Source organism: Pan paniscus, chromosome 18 (genome assembly GCF_029289425.2).
Source record: "Pan paniscus chromosome 18, NHGRI_mPanPan1-v2.0_pri, whole genome shotgun sequence".
NCBI classification, from domain to species: Eukaryota; Metazoa; Chordata; class Mammalia; order Primates; family Hominidae; genus Pan; species Pan paniscus.
The window spans coordinates 27,156,833-27,183,856 of record NC_073267.2 but is presented as its reverse complement, the minus strand read 5'-3'; the positions used below and the strand labels follow the sequence as shown (position 1 = coordinate 27,183,856).

The following is a 27,024-nucleotide window of genomic DNA, read 5'->3' as shown; positions in this document are numbered from 1 at the left end:
ACTTACCCGGGATCACACAGCATAAACACAGAATCCTAACCAAATATAGTTGACTCCAAAACATAACCATAGCTCTACTGTAATTCTCTAGTAAGATGTCAGCTAAATGGGCTATCAATGATGTATTCAGAGAAACACTATGCATGACAACAAACAGAGAAGACTTTCTTCAAGGCTCAGTTTAAGACTGTGGTTTAGGCAACTAAGATAATGTTGATTGTGATAAGAGAAGCCCAAATACCATCTTTCAGTACTTGTCATGACAAGAATACTCTACAATAAGGGTCCACGAGCTACAGCTTGTGTTCCAAATCTAGCCTGCTGCCTTGTTTTGTACATAAAGTTTTATTTCATGCTACAAGGGCAGAGTTGAGTAGGTGTGACAGAGACCATATGGCTCATGAAGCCTAAAATTCTTATCTGTCCCTTTACAGAAAAAGTTTGCCAACCCCAGACTAGAAACGTTATCCTATCTTCCACTAAATGCTGTTTGGAGCCAGAAGATAAAAAGAGGTAAAAGAGAGGGAACAGAAAGATAAGAAGCCATCCATAAAAATGCATTGAGCTCCTACAGTATGTACTCAATGTTCTATTCTCCTCCAGCCAAGGCACTAGGAACACAGACTCATTCACTCAACAAATATTTATTAAGTCCTGGAGCACCTACTCTGTTCCAGTCATTGGACTAGGTATTGAGGAGACTGCAATAAACATAAAGTGCAAGTGCTAGTGAGATAGTTCCCTTATATTCTCTGCTTCAAAGAATTGACAACTACATGGGGCACACAAGTTACGACACCAAAGTCTAAGGAGAGCAATGAGAAGTCTTCAGAGAAAAAAGCAACCAGTTCTTTCCACAGAAGATAAGGAAAGCTTCCCATAGTAACATCTGAACTAGGTCTTGAAGTGTGGTTTGCCAAGGGGAAAGGAGGAGGAAAGGTACACCAAGCAGAGAGAAGAGTCTGTGCAAAGGCCCTGGGGTAGGAAATCACTTATCATGTGAAATCCACAACAGGGAGCTGTCCTGTGGCTGGGGCAGACAGAGCACTGGATGGGGAACAGCAGAAAATGAACTTGCAACATGGTGGCCAGATGGTAGGTTCTAAGAACAGGCTCCAGAGGTTTGGCCCTACTCTACCAAGTCCTGGTTCAAATCCTGGCTGTTGAAACTCACACAGGAACAGAAAAACTGAACACCACATGTTCTCACTCATAAGTGGGAGTTGAACAATGAGAACACATGGACACAGGGAGGGGAACATCACATACTGGAGCCTGTTGGGGTGTGGGGGGCAAGGGAAGGGAGAGCATTAGGACAAATAGCTAATGCATGTGGGCTTAAAACCTGGATGACAGGTTGATAGGTGCAGCAAACCACCATGGCACGTGTATACCTATGTAACAAACCTGCATGTTCTGCACATGTATCTCAGAACTTAAAAAAAAAAATCCTGGCTGTTGGACCATAATAAGTGACTTCTGTAGCCACGTCCCAGGATCATCCTGAGGACCCAAAGTGACAATGTGTATAAAACACTTAGCGCGGTTCCCAACACGTCATAAGCACTGAATAAACATTCACCGTTATGATTAATAGTATGATATGGAAGCCAATCAGAAATGTCATCCAAACTAATTGCTTTTCATCAGTTGCAACATTCAGCTTCCATCGAAGCTTTAACTGGTTGAGAGAAATGTATCAGGAAGCAAGCAGCCCAAACGAAATGCATCAATATATGTACAAAAAGCAGGGCAGCCATTCAGGCCGTACAGCTCCAGATGCAAAGTTACCCCAGGTAGCTCACTCACAGGACTGGCAGGCCCTGTTCCACTCCACACACCTGGTCTGCAAAATGTCCCAACTGCACCCCTCAGCCATTGTAGAGCGCGTTAGGCTTAAAAGAGTGAGCTGAGCTCAAGTTCAGGCACCATCCCTTCCTCAATGTGTGGCCTGAGAGAGGTTGCCTGCCCTCTTGTGTGTTAGTCTTTCGATCTATAAGCTAGAGGTGATAATAGAACCAAATTCCTAAGGTGGTTGTGAAAATGAAATGAGATGATCATGTAAGGCACTGAGCCCAGCATCCAGCATAAAGGGAGCAGTGGGTAACTGCTAGCTATTTTACTTATCATCTCCAAGGCCATGATTACTTGAAGGAAAGGAGAATATGTTTTCTTTCTCACTCTTTAGGAAGTCATAGTGGAGGAGCAGGAACTTTTATTCATCTCTTGTTGAAAGCATTTTAAATTCTAGGCATCCCTAGAAAAAGCAGAGAAATATATTCACCGAGTGGGAGGCAACTATGAATTCTGAAACTTTTAAGTTCTGTTGCAATTTTAAGCACTCGGTCCCACAATCTTTACTGGAAATCCCACAAGATTAACAACCAAACAATACATCCTAGTCTGCATTTTGCACTTAGAAGTGGGGTAAAAAAAATCCTTTCAGTGACCCCCAAAAATATGGTGACAGAACTAGAAAGGAGGAGAAGGGGCTCGAGAGACATCTAAGGAGGAAGGATGGAGAGAGGAGGGAGGGTTCTCCTCCTGCCTTTGCTTCTTGTTGTCTCCCCATTGCCCCTGTGTTGGCTACAACCTTGTAAATATCAGGTTCATCTCTGGCATCTACACAAAGGGAGGCTGCTGCAGAATTACCTGCAGACTCCCTGCGTTCATTATCTAGGAGTGGAATCAATTAAAACACTGTTTGCTAGCTGGATGAATATAATACAGCCTGTACAACAAGTACTAACAGCTAAATATGTGCTTATTAAAAAATCAATAGGAAGTCAAGGTTTCCTTTTCAAATCCTTTCCGTAGGAAGGGCGCTGGTGCCGGAACAGAGGGATAAAGCCCTGCCTGGTACCACCTGCTGAGCACACATCTCTCAAGGAGACGGCTAAGATTTCAGAGCACCACAAATGGAAAACTATTGTGACAGGCAAACAACAGGTAAAATGCCTAGATGGACAGCCACTCAAAGGGCCCTGCAGTGAGACTGAAGACCCCTAGTCCTCCCTGCCCTATTAGCTAGGGACTGCTTTACCAAACCTGAGAGTCAGTGCTGAAGACTGCAGAGATAACTGTGTAGTGGGAAGGAGAGATGGATGAAGAGGTGAGAAAGATCAAACCTCCATGACATGGTGGGCACACACACACAGACACACACTGAGCCACCCACACACCTTCCCCACCCCTACACACACAGAGAGACCTTCACCTTCCACCCCCAACAAATCTTGAGGTAGCACAATTCCAGCAGGCCTGACTTTGCTCTTGCAAGCTGTCTCCTGCTTGGTGAAGGCTAGAACTCTGATTCTTGCTGCCAATCCACACTGACTCCAGGTTCGTATGTGTGCCCTGGGTTTCATGTTCTGACCCAACACAGTTTTGAACCCAGGATCACAAACTCAAATGCCTTTATGATGCCAGAAAGATCACATCAGTGAGTGGAGTGGACCAAAGGTCAACAACAGGGAATGGTGGGGACTATGGCAAACTAGAGAGCTCCTAACTGCTTAAACGGACTGCTACCAACCAGAGCCAGTGGGATGCAGCTGAGTGGGATCCAATGCTGTTCCATCTTTTAAAGAAGCCAGAAATCCAGATTTTTAATATGACATCTCCCAATTTTAAAATATTAGCCACTGATTCAAAATTGTCTTAAAACATCAGGGCCAAACAAATCAAATCTGATTTCTGATATATAACCATCTCTCCTCTCCACTGAGACAGGGAGGACCTCAGTGACTCTCCCAGAGCAACTTTTACAATACAAAATGCAGAAAGGTCATTCGGGCCATACAGCTTTAGACCCAAAGTTACCCTAGGAAGCTCACTCACAAGACCGGCAGGCCCTGTTCCACTCCACATGCGGTCTGCAAAATGTCCAATCTACATCCCTAAGCCAAGTTCTGGCTTCTCAGCTCCTGGTCGGCTCACACCTGGTGAGATCCCCTGTCCTGAATTCCCATCATCCAGAAGCTCATCTGTGTTCTGTTCACCAAGCAAAACAAACAGAGAGAGGGAAAGGAAGGGGGTAGAGAAGAGAGGGATCTAATGCAGATGCCCTACTAGGGCCTGTGAATCAGTCTGATTTCCCCAAGAGACACACTCCCTATTCAGCAAAGTTATGTCAATTTTTTTAAATAAGCAAATAAATGAGTCTGGAAGGGTATGCACTGATGAATGTGTGTGTATGTACATATTGATTTAGACATGCATTGGGGAGAAAAGACGGAAGTGGCACAAATGTTGGGCATCAGAAGGTGCAGTGGCCTCCAAAACTGATGACCCAACTCTGCATCTTGCTCCGCCCCAGACATGTGATGTTCACAGGACCAGTCCCTCTCTCTGCTGGGCTTCTGCTCCCCCGCACCCTCCTGCCACCCCCTGTAAAACGGGAAGCTCAAGCTTTAAGTTTCAAATTTCTCATCTCCACCATGAGTTCCAAGAAGAAAAGATGTGACTCTACTCATTCATGTACCCACCCTTAGGGGTGGCACAGTGCCAGGGACACAGCATATTGGGAATGAACTAATTGACTGGGGCACCATTAAGAAACCAAAGAGAACACTTTCATACGCAGCTGAGTGGCAGCTTTGGCACTCACTAGCTGTGCAACCCTGAGTATGGGACTTTGCCTCTTTGAGTTTCCCTTCCCATTCGGAAATATCTCTTGAGCGTTTGCCATGTGCCAGACATGGCTGAGTACTCGAGCACAGAGTGGGTGCTCAGAAGTTATCAGTATCCCATAACCAGAAACTGCCATAATCCAGAGACCAAAAACTCTCAGCCTCTGGTCCAAAATGGCCTGTAGCTGTGTTTGGCTTGGCCCACACTGTGAGTTTTGTTCTGTTTTGTTGAATCTGAGCTAAAACTTAAAATGAAGGTATTACACAAAAATATTTGACTTACGTTTCTCTTTCAAAATGAGAAGTTTTGACAATACTGAGGACTGTCACCCCCCACCTCCCATGGAAACTGGATGGAGTTGAGACTCAGCCACCCGCCGAGGAGACATATTCGCTTAGGTTCACACTATTCCCACCTGGCCCCCTTCACTAATTTGACACATCTGTTTGCACTGGGTATTTGCATTGTAGTCCCTGGGCTAATCCAAGAAGAAAGGAGGAAACTCCTCAAGAACACTGGATGATAAAACCCCAGAGTGAGGGGAGACTTTCTTTAGTACAACCATGCAGATGACTATGGCATTGCCTTATCCGTATAAATAAACATTTGCCTGGCAAAACAAGAAGCTAAAGTTCCCCCAACCACTCAGAGGAAGTGTGCTATGGGAATTTAAAGGCAGAAATAAAAATAAAAGTAACTGAGTGAGCTATTTTTTTCCCTTTGCAATTCATGGAACTTCTTAAGGTACATTTATAAAGTCATATTTTGAAAACCTTCCTTTTTTTTGTCAGTTTGCATTTCTTCCTTCCTCCCAGAAGTTAGATTATGGGGAAGTCAAAAGAACACAGGATTTGGAAGTGGGAGGCTCTTGCCCGGACTAGGTGCGTGTATCTGGTAAAATCAAAGCATTTTTTTCAGTTTCACTTTTCTTATCTTTAAAATGGAGATGACAAGACCCTCTTACTTCACAGAGATGTCTTGAGGGTAAACTGAGGCAGTGCCTGTGGTTGCTCATTACACTGTCATTACAGGCATCTGCAGTGATTTTGCTTGTATCGCCTGCTTGCACCCCCATCCAAAAAATGTAAGCTTTATGAAGTCAGGGTATTTGGGTGTTTTTCATCATTGTATCACCAATGTTTATTACAGTGTCTTGACACATAACAGACATTCAATAAATATTTCTTGGTTTTAAAATGATGTGTGTGCACACAGATGACTAATAGATGAAATAATTGATAATATATAAACAAATAGATTAAATAAAGTCTAACAGTGAGTGAGTGGACAGGAAAAACAGACAGAATTGTCACCACCTAACACCATCTATATTCGCTTCTCTCTGGGTACTGACCTAGAAAGTTTGGCCATAGTCTACCAAGCTCTTTTGACTTCAATAACTAAAATCTCTGCAAGTTATATTCCTCATTTGTCGCTGGGTAGAAATACTCCTTCTACAATTCCTTCTGTACTGATTGGCCACTTGTATTTCACTGGAAGGAGGCTAACTTTATTCCATGCCTCCTGGGTGCCAGGAGATTGGGGAGACGCCTTCATCTCACTTCATCCTCACTACCCTGGGAGGTGGGCCTTGTTGATAGCCCAGTTCACAGCGTAAGACACTGAGGCTCTGTCTGATTAACCAAGCTCCCTAAGACCACACAGCTACTAGATGATGGTGCCTATTTCTGAGCCGTGCTCTTTGACACAAGTCCAGAGATGTCCTCACATCTCTGACAGTAGAATAGATGAGCCTAAGAGGTGTTTGTATCATTCTGGGATTTCTGACTTGCTAACCAATGCACTGTGCTCTTCTGGGACCGCTCCCTAACCACAGTGGTCAGCTAACACACCAACTCAGCCTTGAGCCAAGCCCTCTCCCTTGACTAGAGACACTGGCAAGTCAACCACGGTCCAACCACATCCAAACCCCCTCCCAGCACAGCCCCCTCAGCAAAGTGACACGTTTTGTCTGACTTGGCCCACTGCTTGGACTACATGGGGCACCTGACTCAAAGAAAATAGGTCTACAGGTTGGCCAACAATTACATGAGGTTTGTTGTAGGGGGCTCTGCCCACTAGCAGGTGATGCTACTAAGTTAAGCAGATGAGAGTGCTCCCCTGGGACTGGTAGGGGCAAATTAACCAAGAAATGCTCTGAAGCCAGGAGCCCAGGCAGGGCATAAAAGAGGCTCCAAGATTGTCACAGCCCTTAGCTGAGGATGTGCCCCAGTCCTGAGTCCTACTCACAGAAGGATGCAATCAGCCTCCACTGAATCTCTCTGACCAATGCAATGGCAGCCCCTCCTGCCTTTGGATCTGATTTAGAATCCAGGTCCATGTACCGTAATCCCAGCTCTAAACCCATTCTGAATTGGCCCTTGATTCAGGGGCATTCGGGGATTCAGCAGAAGCGGCAAGCGGCTCCTGGCGATTGGGTCTTGACAATCTGAATCCCTTAGAATTGGCTTCCCAGGGGCGTCTCCGCATTTTCATAACACCTTGGCCCACTGAACAGGAGTATCTTTGAGAATAAATTCAGTGGAACAGAATTTCATGCCAGAATTCGTTTCCTTTTCACATTCAAAAAAAAAGAGTCTGCTTCTAAGGATCAAAACATAACTTTAAATAAGGCTGCGGCCTCTGGAAGCCCAGTGGCTGTGGTCTTGCTCTCTGCTATTTCTTGAAATGCTTCACACAGACTCTCCCTCCGCCGTGCTCCAATGGTCAAGAGAGCTCAAAAACATGGCTGTGCTACCAGCCTGGGCTATTTATTTCTTCTGCTCACCTCCATTTCTTCTTAAGCCATTTCTCTTCTTTTATGTCTAAGCTTTTTTTCCAGGTAAAGGAAATAGCTAGCAGGATCAGAAGGTAGCCTCTTGCAGGTTACTCTTACTGCAAATAATACCACAGCAAGTTCATGCACACACAGCACTGAGCTGAATTATTTTCTGATCTTCACTAGAAAAGGATTTCACCAAGATCTATGTTCATGGCCATGGAAGTGGCCCATATGGCAGGGTGCAAAAAAGAACCTTCTAAATCTAGCATTCACCACTCATGGTTACATTATTCTCCCTTCATTTTCCTATCCATCAAGCTAGCACTGATTTGGATCCCAAGCTCTGGTATCAATGTGCCATCCCTATTCTAGGGGCAGTCAAAGCTAGATGTCCTGTAGAATTAAGCCAATGAGATGTGCCAAGCTGGCAAAAGCAACTATGATATTTTCAAACAGTGGCTGGCACAGGAAAAAGTGATGATAGCATTGCCTTTTGGGGAAAAAACACGCACATACACATGCGGGTGCACACTGTTGCAGGCACACACACATGTACACACACACACAGGGTGCGGTTCAAATCTAAGCTTGGATATGTCCTGGCTGTATGTGATCCCTAGGCTTTTTGTGCCTCTGCTTCCCCATCTGTAAAATGGGATTGTACTGTGAATGCTAAATTAAAAGACATTGATAAATGTGTCTGCCCTAGAGTAGGTGCAAATATGCCCTTTCTCACCCTCTCTTTCTCCTGCAGCTCTGCAAGTCATCCCCAGTCCAGATCAACTGCTGAGTTCCAGACCTCTGCATCTGACTGCCTGTGGGCACCTCCCTGCAATGTCCCAATATGTCCCAAAGAGAATCCATCATCTTCCCGCACACACCTGCTCCTCCTTCTGTGCTCCCTGCATCACTGCCTGGGACCACCTTCCACCCAGTTGCCTAAGCCAGGAATCAGCTGGGATGCCGCATTCTCCTTCATCAGCTCCGTTAGAACCTACCCCTCCATTTTTTGAATTCATCCACTTCTCCCCATTCTTGCTTCTGTCTCCCTAATTCAGTGCAGGCCACAACCTACAACAGTTTTTAACTGATCTCCAGGCAACCTTTCCTGTCCCCATCTAACCCATTCTCCAACCCCACAGCTAGAGAAATTTTTCTAAATATTTAAATCTAAACAAGGCTCTTGCTTGTCTTAAAATCTTCCACAGCTCACCACTGCCCTCAACATAGAATACAATCTGTTTACATGTGGTGGCATCTGAAGCCTTCATTGTCTTTAGCCACACCTCTTGCCCCTCTTGCTTTTGGGGTCCACAATGAATTTCTTTCCATCTGAATGCATGCTCCAGAGCCCCGCACATATTCCTTCCCTCTGCCTGCAATATTCCATGTCTCTCCCCTAGCCACACTTCACATGGCTAACCCTTCTTCCTCCTTCAGATATTTAACTTAGACAGTGTCTATTACTGCACACAATTACATCCCAGCACCCATCACAGTGCCTGGTGATCGTTGGTAAATGCAAGAATAATTTGACACTCAAGGGTTTGCCTAGACGCGGCAGGAAAATGTCTAACCTGCACTCCCCAAGAGCCCTGTTTGTGTTTACTTTTGCAAACCCCATTCTCATAATCTGGTAGAAGTCTGCTAGGGGGAGACTTGGGAGACAGCCATCAGGTGGCATTTCCTTCTGCCTGGGCTGTTTTCCATCCTGGAGATGCAGTTGAGGAGAAAGCAAAACAGCCGTTGAAATCAAAAGTTGCCACAGCTTCCCCAAAGGCAAGTTTCTCCTATAAACCTGAAGTTTTCCTGCCATAACTCTTAGACCTCACATGACCTTACCTGGGGTAGTGGCAGCCTTCTTAGCAGGCAGCCTGCTACCTGAGTGGATTGCTGCTCTAAGATGGAAATAGTGCAGCTGCCAGAGGGGATAAGGGTGTGGGAAATAATCAAAATCAGGTAGACAAGACCAGCTCTTTGGCTTCCTGGCTCCTGGGTACCTTGGTGTCTGTCTCTTGTCTCTAACATGCATTTCAGAAGCTAGTAGCTGAGCAGATTTGGGTCTGTGCCTGGGCCTGGGCACCTGGCCCTTCTGGTTGAGCATTTTCTTTCTTTTTTCTTTCTTTTTTTTTGAGACAGGGTCTTGCTCTGTCACCCAGGCTGGAGTGTAGTGGCACAAACACAGCTCACTGTGGCCTCAACCTCCTGAGTTCAAAGGATCCTCCGATCTCAGCCTCCCAAGTAGCTGGGACTAGAGGTACACGTCGGGTGGTTTTTTTGTTTGTTTGTTTGTTTTAGTAGGGACAGGGTTTCTCCATGTTGCCCAGGCTGATCTCAACCTCCTGAGCTCAAGCAATCCTCCCACCTCAGCCTCCCAAGTGCTGGGACTGCAGGTGTGCTGGGGTTGCAGGTGTGCTGGGGTTGCAGGTGTGCTGGGGTTGCAGGTGTGAGCCACCATGCCTGGCCACGTTTGGCATTTTCAGTCAGCTTCCCCCTGGCTTTTGCTGGAGTTAAATCCCTTGCCAATGCCTCTGAAAGCCTTGCCCCAGCACCCTCCTTCTGTCGGCTGGTCTAGCAAGTAACAGCATCTCCAGAAGTCAACAAGATGTTCTTGTTCTTTGCTCTTCAAGGAACTGCCCAGCCCATGCCCATCACCCACACCCCTTCTCCAGTGAGAAATTCCAAAAAAGTACTTTGAAGATGAGTATGGGCTCTGGAATCTGACTGACCCATGTTCAAATCCTGCCTCTCCCAAGTACCTGGGTGTCTCAGTCAGCTGTGCTGCTGTAACGGAATACCGTAGACTCTGTTGCCTTAAACAACCAACTTTTATTTCTCATGGTCTGGAGGCTAGAAGATCAGGGTGCCAGCACAGTCAGTTCCTCAATGAGGGCCCCCTTTCCCAGTTACATCCTCTTATGGCTTCATGGATCCTCCTCTTCTCAGAGGGACACTAATCCTATCATGGGGACTCCACTCTTATGAGTTCATCTAAACCTAAGTGACTCCCCAAGACTACATCTCCCATCACCTTTGCCCTGAGTGGGGTGAGGGCTTCAAACTATGAATTTCGGGGGAACACATACATTCATTCCATATTACTGAGAAAGTCATTCAACCTCTCCAAAACCCACTTTCCCCTGTTGTAAAATGAGAAAGGTAATATCTACCTCAGAGGATCGCCATGAGGATTACATTAGTACATATAGAAAGAGTGTGTAGCTGGCACGTGGCAACCCCTCTGTTAATGTTATAATCAGATCATGATTATTATGCCCGTGGGGCACAACAGAGGTGTCAGAGCAGAGACATAGATGAGGCACTCAGGAGATCTCTGTTGGATGAATGAGTGTGCAAATGCTCTGCCTTTTGTTTAGAAGGAGAAATTGGAGAACTGACTCTCAAGATCTGGTTCCCATCCATTTCTCAGCTCAATCTTCATGTTAGGCTGATGTGGATGACTTTCTCCATCCAACAAAGTCAACTCCCTGCCTGGCTGATGGAGATGCCGAACCTCTCCTGGCTGACCTGCCAATCAGTTTAGGCTGAGGTTGACTGTCCAGGACTATGCTCTCCAAGATGGTAGCTGCTAGGTACCTGTGACCTTTTAAATAATGTAAATTTATTAACTCTTCAGTAAAAGTAAAAGTGAACTCTCAGCCACACTAAACACATTTCAAGGACTCAGCATCCACCTGGGACCAGTGGCCACCCTTTTGGACAGCACAGAGAACATTTCCATCTCACAGAATGTCCTATTGAGCAGGGCAGGTCCAGAGCCCCCTGAATTGGATGGCAGCTGTGTAATGATGCATGGTGATGGACTTGACTGGAAATTATGGGCAAGATATGACTGAAGCAGATCCACCAGGTGGGTCCTGACCAGGCCCTTGTGTCCCCAAGACCTGAGCCTCACCCAGCTTGCCCCTGATTCCAACCTACTCCTTTTGGCTCTGGGGTCTGATGGGGAGGTCGGTCTCCATGGATGCATTCACCCTGGCAAGCTGCAATCACTCTCTCCGCCATCTGGCTTGCCTTTTGCTATTTGCTACACACCCTTGCCCTGAGTCCTTTATCAGGGGCTTATGCAGTTGTTCTACCTGGGTTCTGCCTCAGCATTAACTTCCTTCAGCCCTGCTCCACTTCCTTAGAATATCCCAAGTCTCTTCTAGAGGTCACTGTTATGGGCTGAATTATATCTCCTCACAAAATAAACATTGTATGTTGAAGTCCTAACCCCTAGTACCTCAGAATGTGACTATATTTAGAGACAGTACCTTCGAAGAAGTAATTAAGGTTAAAATGGGGTAATTAGAGCCCGGTGCTGTGGTTCACACCTGTAATCCTAGCACTTTGGGAGGCCAAGGTGGGTGGATCATTTGAGGTCAGGAGTTCGACACCAGCCTAGCCAACATGATGAAACCCCATCTCTACTAAAAATACAAAAATTAGCTAGGTGTGGTGGCAGGTGCCTGTAATCCTAGCTACTTGGGAGACTGAGGTGGGAAAACTGCTTGAATCAGGCTGGTGGAGGTTGCAGTGAGCCCAGATTGCTCCACTGCACTCCAGCCCGGGTGACAGAGTGAGATTCCATCAAAAAAAAAAACATGGGGTCATTAGGGTGGGTCCTAATCCAACAGACAGGTGTTCTTATAACAAAAGGGATTAGACAGAAAATACAGACCAATGGATGACCAGGTGAGGACACTGTGAGAAGGCATCATCTGCAAGCCAAGGAGAGAGGCCTCCAAAGAAACCAACCTCTCTGAGACTTTGATCTTGAGCTTCCATCCTCTGGAACTGAGAAAATTAATTTCTGTTTTTTAAGGCACCCAGTGGCTTTAACAGTGTTGTTGAGCCCTAAACAAAGTGTTAGGGTTAGGGTTAGAGTTAGGGTTAGGGTTAGGGTTAGGGTTAGGGTTAGGGTTAGGGCTATGGCAGCCCTCATAGATGCACAAAGTCTCCCAGATTGAAGTTCAAGTCCCGGAGATGCCATTGACCTTCACCTTCATCTCTGTTAGCCTCAGTTTTCCTGTTTATAAGCCAGGGAAACACTACTTCCTATTTCACAGGGTTTTACTCCTTCATACTCACCATTCTCTTGCTCTGTGGCTATTTCCTTTTTTTTCTCTTTATTATTTTTAAGACAAGGTCTTGCTTTGTCACCCAGGCTGGAGTGTAGTGGTGTCATCATAGCACACTGCAGCCTCCCGAGTAGCTGGGACTACAGGACCCCACCATCATGTCTGGTTAATTTTTTAAATTTTTTTCATAGAGATAGCGTCTCACTATGTTGCATAGTCTGGTCTCAAACTCCTGGCCTCAAGCAATCCTCCCCACCTCAGCCTCCAAAGTGCTGGAATGACAGGCATGGGCCACTGAGCCTTGCTGGCTGTTTCCTTTTCTAAGGAAGCCTCTCCCTCCTCTCTTCTAACACGGAACTCCATCCTTCGGCTCTCAGCTAACAGTCACAACTCGGACCTCCTGATGGGGTCAACCCCCACTCCACCATTATAATCTCTGCTATCTCTGTGGCCCTCGCCTTTCCTGGCACCTGTCAACATGGTATGTGTGGTCATTTCATTTCAAGTTTGCACCACTAGACTGCAAGCTACTCAAGGCAGAAACGCTGTTTTCTTTTGCTCATCTTAGCATCCCAGCACCTAGCACTGTGCCTGGAAGATGAACAGAAGCTACTATGCGACAACATGGAAGGAGGGAAGGACTATTGGGAAGATTAAGCTAGATTGTTGATACACAGCCCTTAACACAGTGCCCAGGGCAGAGTAAGTTCTTTCTAACTGCAAGCTATTGTAATTTTTAGTAAATTGCTTTAATTAAAAGAGCTCTGATCATTTGTCAATCACCTGAATGACTGCAGCCCCTCCATTCCTATTCTAAGCAAACTATTTCTGAGCCATGCTCACCTTTCTAGGTTCTTCATTTGCGCCTGGAAGGCCCCTCTGTTTCCCTGGCTACAACTATTTAGATCATCCACATCAAACACTTCCATTTTGAGTTTTTTGTTTTTTGTTTTTCTGGGGTTTTTGTTTGTTTGTTTGTTTTTGTTTTTTGTTTTTTTTTTGAGACAGAGTCTCACTCTGTCACCCAGGCTGCAAGGCAGTGGTGTGATCTCAGCTCACTGCAACCTCCGCCTCCCGGGTTCAAGTGATTCTCATGCCTCAGCCTCCCGAGTAGCTGGGATTACAGGCGTGCACCACCACGCCCGGCTAATTTTTGTATTTTTAGTAGAGACAGGGTTTCACCATGTTGGTCAGGCTGGTTTCAAACTCCCAACCTCAGGTGATCTGCCCACTTCAGCCTCCCAAAGTGCTGGGATTACAGGCGTGAGCCACCAAGCTTCAAATCAAACACTTTCTATCTCCCTTCATATGGCATAAAAGAGGCAGCATAGGTGGCTGTGGTGCTCTGAGCCAAGGTGATCTTTTTATCCTTGTAGGGGATGGAGGATCAGTCAATGAACTATCCATTTCTGAAGTTCAGATAAATGAGAAAGCCCAGGCCTAGGCATCCTTGAGGCCCCAGACAGTTACACCCACATGGAAAGAAGGACCCTAAAGGGAGCAGACTTGGTTCAATGACATAAGAGACAGCAAGCTGGGGTGCGCTCAACAGTCCTGACAATGGGTTAAAACTACAAAGCTATGGCAATTTGAGCACGGGTATTGATAACAGAAACAATCTGTTAGGCAGAGAGACCATGATTAACATTTGTAACCAATTAGAAATAGCTAAAAAGACAATCAATGACAGGATCAATACTAGTATCGAATGGGAATGATATAAGGGTTAGAGCAAAGACATTGTTTAAGTGGGTAAGAAAGAAGCAGGAAGCACCTCTTCTATTCAGAACTTCTTATTTCTCTCTCCCGTTTGAGGGTGGAGAGAATTAGGGGAAATGGAGAACAGGGGTAACCAAGGTATCTCCCTTATCTCGTCATAGGTGCAGGAGGAATCTTCCTGTGACAGACTGATAATGCTGCAAGTTATTCTGGGGGCTCTGGAGAGAGGCAGGGGAGAAGACACACACAGGGATTGTGTGCCGCTTAGAAGATAACATCTCTCTACAGAACTAAAGTTACCTTCCATTCAAAGGCCCAACCCAGGAACATAAATTCTAAATGCTTACTGTGATTCTTCAATGTGCCAGGTGCCATCAAGGGAGCTGGGAACTCTACAGTTTACAAGACAGGCTCAGGCCTTCACCTCTAGAAGTTTTGATTCTCTAAAAGCCCCACCCGACGAGATACTTGCATCTAGATGGCCCCCATGGTAGCCTCCAGGAAGAAAAATGCAGAGTTTGATGTTCCCTCTAAATTAGACACCTGACAAGATGAAAAGGAAGAGGGATGGAAATTCCAGAACATATGACCAGGGCATGACGGGGGGACACATTCGTTATTTTTACACTCTCTATTATATATATTATATAATATATTACCATATTATATATAGTAATACTGAAAAGGTTTACAGTATTGCAAGAATTACTAAAATGTGACACAGAGACATAAAGTGAGCACCCACTGCTGGAAAAATGATGCCTATAGACTTTCTCAATGTAGGGTTGCCACAAATCTTCAACTTGTAAGAAATACAATATCTGCAAAGTGCAATAAAGTGAAGTGTGATAAAATGAGGTATGGCTATAAAGATAAGGAACATAAGGCTCAAAGTAGTTAAATAACTTGAACCAAGGTGTTTAAAAGTTTTATTAGAACAAAGCTGGAGATCTCACAACTCCCAATTTCAAAATATACTACAAAGCTACAGTAATCAAAATAATGTGGTACTGGGATCTAGTCTAATAAGGTTGCCAAGTACAGTTACACAGGCTGAACCATGGCAAAAATCTAGAGAACACTATTCACAATGATATCTATGTAAATAGTGTCCTCCTAGGACACTATTTTGTGCACAACCTGCTCAGCCTTACATGCCAGTTCTGCATCAGAAAACTGAGTTTATTTAACTATAAACATAGGCACAGGGTTCTTAAAATAAGCTAGGAGACACATGGCTAGGTACCTTCCCTCAGGTTGCTCTTGGTCATATTAAAGACATAAGACGTATGTATAGCACAAATTGAGGGGAGCTACTGTAACAAATTTCACTTCAGTTTTTTCCATGAAGTATGAAGTTTCAGAGGTTTTCATTGTAAGGTGCAGAAAAAATATGTAGCTTCAAAGCAGTTTTGCTTCTTTGCTGTGCTATGCTGTTAGGTCTTTTATATTTTTAACAGTGTTTTCAACTCCACTGTAATTCTTTATCTTTCCTCATCTCTCTGTGCCAGCACCAGTGACATCTGTTTCACACAGGGATCATTTTTATCAACAAAGCAGTTTCACTGCAAGGATGTACTGTAGGTTTCAAGAGGCTACAGATGCCTCTACTTCTGCAGGAAGGTTTGTGGTCAATATTGAATCTGAAGATCTGCGATCTTCTTTGGAGTGAAATCAGAGCATGGGAAGGGACTCAAATGGTTGTCATGTGATTCATCACTTTCATGCACGGTCTAAATTATCAGTCTTGCCCTTGCTCTCAACTCCTCCAGCCACTGTCTTGTCTTAATCATCCCTCAACTGGATCATTGTAACAGCCTTTCTATTTAACAGTTCAGCTTTTAGATGTACCCTGCACTCACCTCCCACTGCAAAATCATCATCATCTTCTGCAGCCCTCCTCACTGCCACCAGAGTGATTTTACTAAACCACTGATCAAACAATATTTGTTTCTCTCCCCTGCTTAAAATCCTTCAAGATTCTCCAATCCTTGCAGTAATGGTCACAGACTCACATGTGTTTGAGGGCCAACCATGTAACAGAAAGGAATAAGGCAGGGTGTGTGTGTGTGTGTGTGTGTGTGTGTGTGTGTGTTTCTATAACACCACCTAGAGTTGTATCCTTCCCACAATGACATACTTTGTTTGCATATTAAAGATGAAGGAATATTCTTCACTTCCACAAAAAAATGTAGTTTCTCTTTTACTGTTCTTGAATCAGACAGATCTCTCAAACTAGCTTTTGTTTGCCTCCTTTTGTGTCTGATGAAGACATAAGTCAAGGAAATATTTCACTTTCCTCTTTACTGTAAGACAATAGTGCCAGTGTGATGATGAAAGAAAACTGATACTCGGCATCAATTTTGGGAATACAGTTGGAAAGGGCAGGGATCCTGGAAAATTAGGGAACATATGCCCCAGTTGAAGAGGGAAGTTTTGCTTTGATGGCCAGCCCATTGTGACCTTACAGAAATATGGGTGCAGTGTGGCCAAATTTTCTGATTTTTCCAAGAGAAGCTAGAAATCTAAGTAATGTAAAAGATGTCCTAATTAAACATTAAGAAATTGATGTATTCTTTTAAAACCTCAGGCCAAGGTAAAGAAAGCACACCTGCAAGCCAAAAGGCTACAGCCTCTTACTTCCATTTTATGACCTCTGACCTAGAACCACATGATCTACGAAGTTCTCCATCCTCATCTCCCAGCACTACCCTGTGTCAGCCATTCACCCTCAAACCTCTCCATGCACGCCATGGTTTTTCCAAAATCTGGGTCTTTGGGCATGCTATTTCCTCTTCCTCTTTTTCTATCTGGAAATACTCCTTCTCCAAAGCATGCCCGGAATGTCACCTCCACAGTTTATTGTTGCCTCTCTCAGGCTCCTTTAGTCTCCTGAGCATTACATTATGAACACAATTTCATATTATTTGTATTAATTTCTGACTCTTTTAATAGTATGGAGTTTCTTAAAGGCAAGAAGTATGCCCTATTGATCTCTGTGATTTCCATGTTAGCAAGGGGACTTGTGGAGTAGGACTAGGTGACTGCTTGTTGAATGAATGGATGTGTGGGTGGGGGGGGTGGAAGGATGAATGGATGGACAGATTAATGAATAAATGAATGGATGGATAGTTGGCTGAGTGTATGGATAGGTGGGTGGATGGGTAGGCAGATGGATGGACAGATGGATGGATGATGGGTAGATGGATGGATGACTGGGTGGGTGGATGAATGGGTACCTGGATGGGTAGATAGATAGGCAGATGGGTGGATGAATGGATGGATGGATGGATGGATGGATGGGCAGGTTGATGGGTAGGTGGATAGATGGATGGGTGGATGAATGGATGGATGGATGGTGATATGGTTTGGTTATGTCCCCACCCAAATCTCATCTTGAATTGTAGTTCCCATAATCCCCATGTGTTGTGGGAGGGACCAGGTGGAGATAATTTAATCATGGGGGTGGTTTTCCCCATCCTGTTCTTGTGATAGTGATAGTCCTCAGGAGATCTGAGGGTTTTAAAGGGGCTTTCCCCTTCACTGGGCACTTATTCTCTCTCCTGCCACCCTATGAAGAAGTGCTTTTTGCCATGATTGTTAAGTTTCCTGAGACTTCCCCAGCAATGCAGAATTGTGAGTCAATTAAAACCCCTTTCCTTTATAAATTACCGAGTCTTGGGTATGTCTTTATTAACAGCATGAGAATGGGCTAGTACAGATGGGTAGGTGGATGGGTGGATGGATGGGTAGATGGATGGATGGATAGATGGATGGGTGGTAGGTGAATGAATCCACAGATACGTGGGTGGGTGGATGAATGGCTAAGTGAATGGGTGGGTGGGTGGATGAATGGCTAAATGAATGGATGGGTGGGTGGGTGGATGGATGGATAAGTGGATGGGTAGCTCTATAGAGTGTGTGATTGGAGGCTCCTTACCAGGGCCTTAAATAGAGCTGCCATGGATTAGTCTAGACACTCTGGCTTTATGTAAGTTCTAGCTTAGCTAGAAGATACAAAGCTCATTTCATTACTGAGAACTTTGAACTTGCCCTTTCCCCAGCTCTTTATAAGACCGGCACTTTCTCATGATTCAGGCTTCAACTCAGATAAAACTTCCTCAGAAAAGTCTTGTTCAACCATTCCCATCATAAGAACCACAACCAAGTCAATAATTATTACATTATTGTCCTTGTTAGCGATTCTGGCTGTCTTAAATTACATTGTATATTTCTGTTTACCTGTTTATTTTATGCCTCCCACTTGCCTCCACTAGCAAATTGCATGAAGGCATTGCTATAGACCTATACCTACCGTTGTGTCAGACACATTGTAGGTGCTGAATAAATACGGGAAAATTTAATAAATTTATTGATTCGTAACAGAAGAAATAAGCAATTAAAAAAATAAGTGAAACCCATTTGTTTGGTGCTTTTATTGGCCTTGTGGCATAAAAGACAACACTGGGAATAAGAAATCTCCTTTCCTTATTAAGATGCAGGAAACTGTATGTTACCATTGTTAAAAGCCAGGGGATTAGAGCCAGACAGGCCTGGGCTTGAGACTAGGACTCGTTACTTGATATCACTAAGTGATCTTGAACACACCAGCACTTAATTTTGCTAAGCCTCTGTTTCCTCACCTTTCAAATGAAAATAGTAACACAAATGCGTAAAGAGCTTCTCAGGAATAAATGAGATAATCATGCATGAATAACACATAACACAGTATCTCCCACAAACTAAACACCCAACTGAAACTCACCAGCACCAGGGAGCTGTGAGGCCATTCTGGCCATCAATCACTAATGTTATGAGACCTGGACTATGAAAGAAAGATATCAATACATCTGACTCCTTCCCAGAGCAATTTACTTCCCAGGGCTTTGCAAACCATCAGGCCCGTGAAAATGTCTCAAGTTGGACAAACGTCATGAATGATGAATTATGATAATGTTCTGCTATTGAATCAGCCTTGAAGAAAACTACAAGGTTTACCACCACTGTAGCAGAGGGGAAAGGGTGTCATCCATACCTAGTGCCATTCTCATCAGAAGCAACCCATGCCAGGACAGCTCTTATTTATAGACTGACTTCCCCTTGGCAGAGCCATTTTCCAGGGAGGCCTCTACTGAGCCATCATACTGTTGAGCACAATTTTCTTGGAGGTCAGGTCACCATCTAACTGAATCTTCTTTGTGGGTCCAACATATGCCAACATGGCATTTTGCTAAGAAAACTCATAAAGAGGATTGCTGCCTGCAATACGACACTCCCTCTATAATACCCTCAGTCTAATTGTTTCCAGAAGCAAACAATTAAACAGTTTATGAGAAAAACTCTATCTGTAATTGTAGGGCCCCAGCACAGCTGCTTCCTAAGTAAGGCAGTTGAAGACTAGCTGGTGCAGATATTAAAGTACAGTATGTAGTTAGCAATATGGCACCTAAATGCATCATAGCAGACCTATCGGGGAAATAAACAACATTTAAGTGTATTTTTGGAAGACAAATACTCAATACTTTGTTTAATGTATGGTTTGCCATTAGTGGTTAATCTAAGACAATGAAGAGAGAGCTGTGTTTCATGTGGCTATTGAGAAAATGTAGAATTGATTGTAAGAATGATTGAGGATTTTTAAACAGCACAATTCCCAAGCCAGCAATGCCCTTTGTTGCCTTTTTTTCCTCCCTCTTTTAAATTTGCCTATAATCCGTTCAGTCAAATCCTTTCATCATGTTGATTTCCTCTCCTCATTATGACGAATGTGATTAATTACTAAAATTTTCCCTCATTCTTACACGACTCTAAGGACTCATTTTTCATGAGCAAAATGGCCTTTCTTGTCCAAGTACACATATCCACAACCCCTCCCAAAGCATTTCCATTTTATGTCTTCATGTTATTAATAATAGTTTTCAATTGGCCCATTCAGTTGGCCACTTGCTGTTGTGAAATTTATCTAAGCTAAAGAGCCCAACACCTTGGCTTGATAATTAGTTGGCATAATTAGTGACTGTGACCCCAGAGTCTGTCATGAAACTTCTCTTTGTGTGACATATTTATTCACTGAATAATGAATGGAGAGGTACCTTCCTAGTCCAATCTCCACTTGTATTCCAAAGCTGGTCTGATCCACTCTCCAGTTTGAAAGCTTTCAGACAGTCCCAGATTTAATCTCAGGATGAGAAAAAAAAAAGGGAAATGGAAGCAGTTGAGTAGATTTAAAACTTACTAGTCACAGAAACGCAGCAGGAAGGCCATTTTTTAAAAAACAATCTAATGTACAACAACGTAGGGACCTCCTTTCGTCCACTGTGGTCTGGGATTGCTCCCGATTGCTCCAGTACCAGCCTTTCCTCCTTGTACCTTCCAGCAAGCAAACTAACCCTTGTTTCCCACAAATACTACCACTGTGTGTAAGCCAAATAGCAGTGGAAAACAGGAAAGGCGATTAGATTTAAATCTAATCCTGCTTACTCCACACCAGCCCTTTTTATTTTTTCCACTAAGATGTTCTTCAGCATAGTAACAAATATGATTCCTGTTTAGCACAGTGTGAAGCAGGAGTGAAATGCAGGTCTGTTAGCACTATTCAGCTACATGATGACATTTCAAACTCCTGAAAGGGGACTCCAAACACAGATTACTAACAAAAACCCTGAGTGCTTTGTAATTATTTATATGTCATTCCTACATAATCAATGTCACTCCAGCACTCACGGAGCTTAATTCCTTGCTTTGTGTAACATCCTCTGACATTCTGTGAGTCAAATTACAAGGATACTAAGTGCAGTCTCTGCCACCTACTGCATTTTCCCAGTGATGGCCATAGTGAAAGAGCATCTCCATAATAGGAGTGTATGGAGGGAAACTGAATGACGCCACATGCATACATACACATATGAGCACACATAAATACACACATCCATCCACATCTGCACACACGCACTTTCAGAGGAAATATTTCTATTCAAAAGGCAAAAGGAGTTGTGTCAATCAGCCATTGCAAACCAGGCCATGGTCAGAACCTGCGCAACTGCTCTCTCCTGCAAGGTCATGGGTCTCAGCAGGAGCAGACACAGGAGTTGTGCAGTTTTAAGCATTCCTCATCAATTCTTTACGTATCTATGAGCACATCAAGTGGCAGCTTCTTGGCTCCTGTTCCACAGCACTTCCACCACACAATGGGGACTCCCTGCAAATTAACATTTCTTTCCTCCTGCCTGCCCTGCCCTGAAGTTTTCAAACATAACAACAATCTAAATGAAATAATGACAGAGACTCATTCAAATGCTGCGGAGGGAACTGTTTTATTGCTAAGGCAGCAAAGAGAACTAATTGAATCCACTGGAAAGAAAGAAGTAGAAGGGAAAAGCGGGGAAGGAAAATGAAGTAGGAGGGTGGAATGATGAAGACAGAAGAGGCTGATACTATGCAGGCATACACGTTCACATGCACACACACAGGCACACACAGGCCCAGGCAAGTGAGTGGGAACCTGAATATTCATGGGAGAGAAATTGCATAAGTGTGAATGCAAATAGCTTCCAAGATGGCAATGCTGCCAAGGGCTGGGCTCACAAGTACTGAGAAAGTGCCTCAAGTAGTTCATACTCTGAGCTTTGAGCTTTTCAAGAGCCACACTGTACTCTTGATGGAGTAAGTAACAGCTGTCAACATCTAGACACAAAGGTAGCATCAGGTCTAACAGTTTGTGTGTTGGCTATAAAGCATAGCTGCAAAGTCCATGACATTTCTCCCATGGAAAATGAGTCTATGTCTTCTTGCCTTGAACATAGTTGGGCTAGTGATTGCTTTGACCACTAGAGTATGAAATGATGGTACGTGATGTCCAAGGTTAGGTTATAAAGATCATGCAGCTTCTAACTTTGTCACTAGAACATTAAATTTTGGAGCTCTGAGCTGCTCTAAGAAGTTGGACTACTCTGAGGTCTCCATGCTGTGAGGAAGCCCAAGCCATATGGAGAGGCCATATGTAGAAACTCCAATCAACCATCCCAGGTGACCCAGTTTTTTGTTTCATACCAGCCTAGATCCAAAACATATAAATTAAGAAGACTCTAGAGGATTTCAGTAGCAACCATTTGGGATTTTCCATCTAAGACACCAGATACCATGGAGGGAAACAACCTTTTTGTATAGTGCTCTAGTCCTTCCACCACAGAATATATGAGCATAATAAAATTGTGGTTGTTTAATGGTATAAAGTTTTGTGAATTTGTTATACCACATCGCCAGCCAGAATAGTATGTGTTATAAACACCTACTGTTACTTCGGTGAATCATCAATTTCTACCTTATTAGTTTTAGCATCTAGAAAATGGGACTAAGACTAATAATATCTACCACATAAGGTTCTTTGAAGAATCATCAAAATAAAACGATAATAAAAACAACAACAAAGAATTATTTAGGGCTGTCTATGTTTCCGGACCCATTTTACATGTATTACATCATTCAAATCACTTAATCTCATGAGGTAGAAAGCTATTATCCCTTTTACAAATGGGAAACTGAGGCACATAGAGGACAACAGCTTGCCCAAACTCACATAGTGAGAAGGACTAAGGCAGGCAGCCTTGTTCCAGCTTCTCCTTCTTCTTCTTTCTTCTTCTTCTTCTTCTTCTTCCTCTTCCTCTCCCTCTTCTTCTTCCTCTTCCTCTACCTCTCCCTCTTCTTCTTCCTCTTCCTCTTCCTCTCCCTCTTCTTCTTCCTCTTCTTCTTCTTTTTTGATATGGGATCTCACTCCCATTGCCCAGGCTGGAATACAGTGGTGCAATGATGGCTCATAGCGGCTTCAACTTCCCAGGTTCAGGTGATCCTCCCACCTCAGCCTCCCAAGTAGCTGGAACTACAGGTGCATGTCACCACGCCCAGCTAATTTTTTGTATTTTTAGTAGAGACAGGGTTTCCTCATGTTGCCCAGGCTGGTCTTGAACTCCTGGGCTCAAGCAATTTGCCCACCTAGGCCTCCCAAAGTGCTGGGATTACAGGTGTGAGCCACTGCATCCAGCCCCACAGCCCCAGCTTCTTAATCAGACTAAAAAATATGTCTAAAGGTGAACAAGCATATAAGAATGCCTGGCGTATATCTAAACTTAAGAAATGTTTATTGCTGCTGCTGTTATTGTTATTATTTAAGAGTCTGATAATTAATAGACACACACTTGGGAAATACCAAGATGGGCTTTTCCTACCTCTCCTGTTTTAGCATCTATAGGCGAACTCTGGAATGGTTTGTCCAGTCTTCATAATCCCCTGGCTATCAGAAAATGGGAAGAATATTCATATTGTATATTTCACATGCCAAAAAAGATTTCAATTTCATGCTGTACTGAATCTAAGAAATGCCCCTTTAATCCTGTTTTTATTCTAAACCAGTATAAAAACTTTAATATTTCCTAATAGAGTGTACATTTATTCATTCCTACCAATCTAATGGCAATTTATGAGAAGTCAGGCAATAGCCAGTAAGATAAGCTTGAAGCTTTGGTTCTAAAAGTTCAATCAGTTAACCTAGGACAGCAATCACTTCTCCAGAATGAATAATGACATGGAATAATATTTGGATGGAGATAAACCCTTTTTGCATAGAAAATTGCATTATCATGTACAGTATCTCAGCTGGATATGTAAGTTTACCAATAAGGACATTGCTTCATGCATTTTTATCATGGAGCTTTTTGATTCTGAGATTTCCAGAGGATTCTGCATTGAAGGAGGAATTCTTAATGTTTGCATAATATGTGATGCTCTCTGAGCTGCAAGTGTGGGGGTGGGAAGGTAGGAGCTGGGCTCTGCAGTTTCTGAAAAGCTGCCACTACACTTTCCCAGGGGTTCTTCATTCCACTTAGCAAAGGGAAAAAGCTAGCAATGCACAGTGAGACTGAGTTCTGTAAAGAAATGGCATTGAAAATAAGCATCATGTCAATTTCAGCTAATGGGGCACAGTATGGGTTCATTTTAAAGGGGGGGAGGGGAGCGGCATGCAACCATTAAGAAAGAAATACTTATGCCATATGTGAGCACGCCCACCCAAGCACAGCCAGGATGCAGCAGCTCTGGGGAGAGCTCAATGCATCTCCCCTGCAGACATTGAGATGGACCTCCCAGTGCCCACGTCCCAGACAATCATTAGGGAAGTATAATTATAAATAAAATTAGTGAGAAAGTAGCCATTCCTCCCTGCAACCACCACCACCAACTGAAGCTTCAGCGACTTCTATTGGTGACAGAGATATTTAATCCCTGAATTTCACTAACTTCCCTTTCACAGGTGCAATTGCCAGAACATTTCAGGAGCACACACCTGCTTGCCAGATGACACATTAAGCTGAGAGCGCCCTTTCAAACTCAGGAGGGGGTGAGCTAGGAAAAGCCTTCTCTCCTCCTACCCCTCCCAGGATTGCTGAGTTTGCTCTAGTGAGACTCCAACTATGAATTGCCTGCAATGCTAGAGAAAACATCCATGCTTGGGAACCTGAGAGGCAGTGGAGACCTCTGTAAGTGTCTGCTAGTGCTCACTAGAAAACAAGCACAGGGACTGAGAGCACAGACATTGGTGTCAGAAAGAACCAGGCTTGAGTTCTGGTTCTTCCACTCATCTCTTCTCTCTTTGCTTCAGTTTTCTCTGCAAAAGAGGAACAAAAATAACATCTGCCTGATAAGAGTCGTGAGGATTAAATGAGGAAATGCTGAAGCTATGCCAGTGAGGGTAGCTGTTACTTCTTGGTTCTGAAATGTGGAATGCTCTGCCACCACAGGTTGCGAGTTCTGGGCTGCCACATGCCCTGCATGGAGACAAACCAAAGGGCTGGACCATTTGGTTTGGTAGCAAAAGCAAAAGCTCAGCTTTGCCTGGGGAGCTGTCCACGGCCAACGGTGCTGAAGACAAGCCATTTCTGTGTCTTCTGAAATAGCGTTATCTGTATGCCTGTGGTGTCACCAGTCTGTAATGGCTAGAAATCTATGGAAAGAGGAGTAGTCACCAGGATCAAGGAATAATGATGAAGGTATTTTTCCATGCCAAATATCAAGTTTCTCTCACTTCTTTCTGAGTAATTGTGATGGTTGGCTGTGTGCAGTGGCTCTCACCTGTCATCCCAACACTTTGAGAGGTTGAGGCAGTATTGCTTGAAGCCAGGAGTTCAAGACAAGCCTGGAAAACATAGCAACTTCCATCTCTACAGAAAATTAAAATTAAAAAATAAATCAAGCTGGTGTGATGGTGCACACCTGTGGTCTTAGCTACTTGGGAGACTGAGGCGGGAGGATTGCTTGAGCCCTGGAGTTCCAGGCTTCAGTGAGCTATGATTATGCCACTGCATTTCAGCACGGGTGATGGAGCAAGACCTCCTCTCTATAAAAACAACTGTGGGCTGGGCGCAGTGGCTCACACCTGTAATTCCAGCACTTTGGGAGGCCAAGGTGGGCAGATCATGAGGTCAGGAGTTTGAGACCAGCTTGACCAACATGGTGAAACCCCGTCTCTACTAAAGATACAAAAAATTAGCTGGGAGTCGTGGCATGCACCTGTAATCCCAGCTACTCATTAGGCTGAGGCAGGAGAATTGCTTGAACCCAGGAGGCAGAGGTTGCAGTGAGCCAAGAACATGCCATTGCACTCCAGCCTGGGAGACAAGGTGAGACTCCGTCTAAAAAAAAAAAAAAACAACCAATTGTGATGGCTGGCATCAACTTTTGACTCAAAGTTTTATCGCCTTCTTTCTGACTACGCACCATGTGCTGTAATCACTTGTAACTCTTTCTTCCTCTCCAAACTCCTCATATTCAGTCATGTCTCCATGCCTTTGCCCACACTGATGGCTTTACTCAAGATCCTCTAATCCCATTATTTGTTTGGAAAAATTCCTTCAGGATCCAGATTATGACCTGAAAATCATTCTCTGAATCTCCTCAGCCATATTCCCTGGCTGATCCATCACCTTTAATATCCCATTATAACACTTATAACACTATTTTGTACTCAATTAATTCACTTGAAAATGTTTTCCAAGTACTTTCAATTAAACATGGCCAAGGCACTGGGAATTCAATGATGAGCAAGGAATAGGTGCTGACCTTCAGAAGCTCATAGTCTAATTGAGAAGACTTAGGGTGAGGTGAGAGTCAATAGGTAAATCCATGGAACAATGGTAGCGTATGGGCAAAGCACTTGATGCACAATGGGAGAACTGAAGAAGGATTTCCAATAGAAGGTAAATCTATGCTAAGATCTGGAGGATAACTTAATCAGGTGAAAATGAAGAGGGGAAGCCTGTATGCAGTGGACATTGTGTTTCAATATTTGCCAAACATAACATCTGACAAACTGCCCCATGATACTATACAGACCAGATGAAGAAATCAAATCCAAGTGAAAAAATGGTTAGGACAAGTCAGAGCTTATTTTTATCCAAAACATGTAGATTGGTGAATTTCAAATTTTAAAGATATGCAAAAGACTACACATTATATGATTCTTTTTATATAAAACTCTAGACAAGATAAACACAAACTGACATACAGCATATTTCTAGGGGCCAGAGTAGGGGAGAGGACTTCAAAGGGACACAGTGGAATTTTTCTGGGTGATACAAATGTTTTATGCCCTGATGGTTGTGGTAGTTACATGACTGTGTGCATTCATCAAAATCCACCAATTTAACACTTAAATTTTGTGAATGTTATTGAACAGGGAGTAATAAAATATTTACCAGGTTTAAAAATATAGGACATGGCCCAGGATTCTGCCACTTTAATAAGCATCTCTGGCAAATCTAA

At 43.8% G+C, this 27,024-nt stretch overlaps 1 protein-coding gene across 1 annotated transcript in view; it reads right to left on the bottom strand.

Annotated features, from left to right (window-relative positions):
• Nucleotides 1-27,024, bottom strand: part of HS3ST4 (heparan sulfate-glucosamine 3-sulfotransferase 4) — a 442,976-nt gene that overhangs the window by 362,769 nt on the left and 53,183 nt on the right. The gene's annotated exons all lie outside the window — the stretch shown is intronic.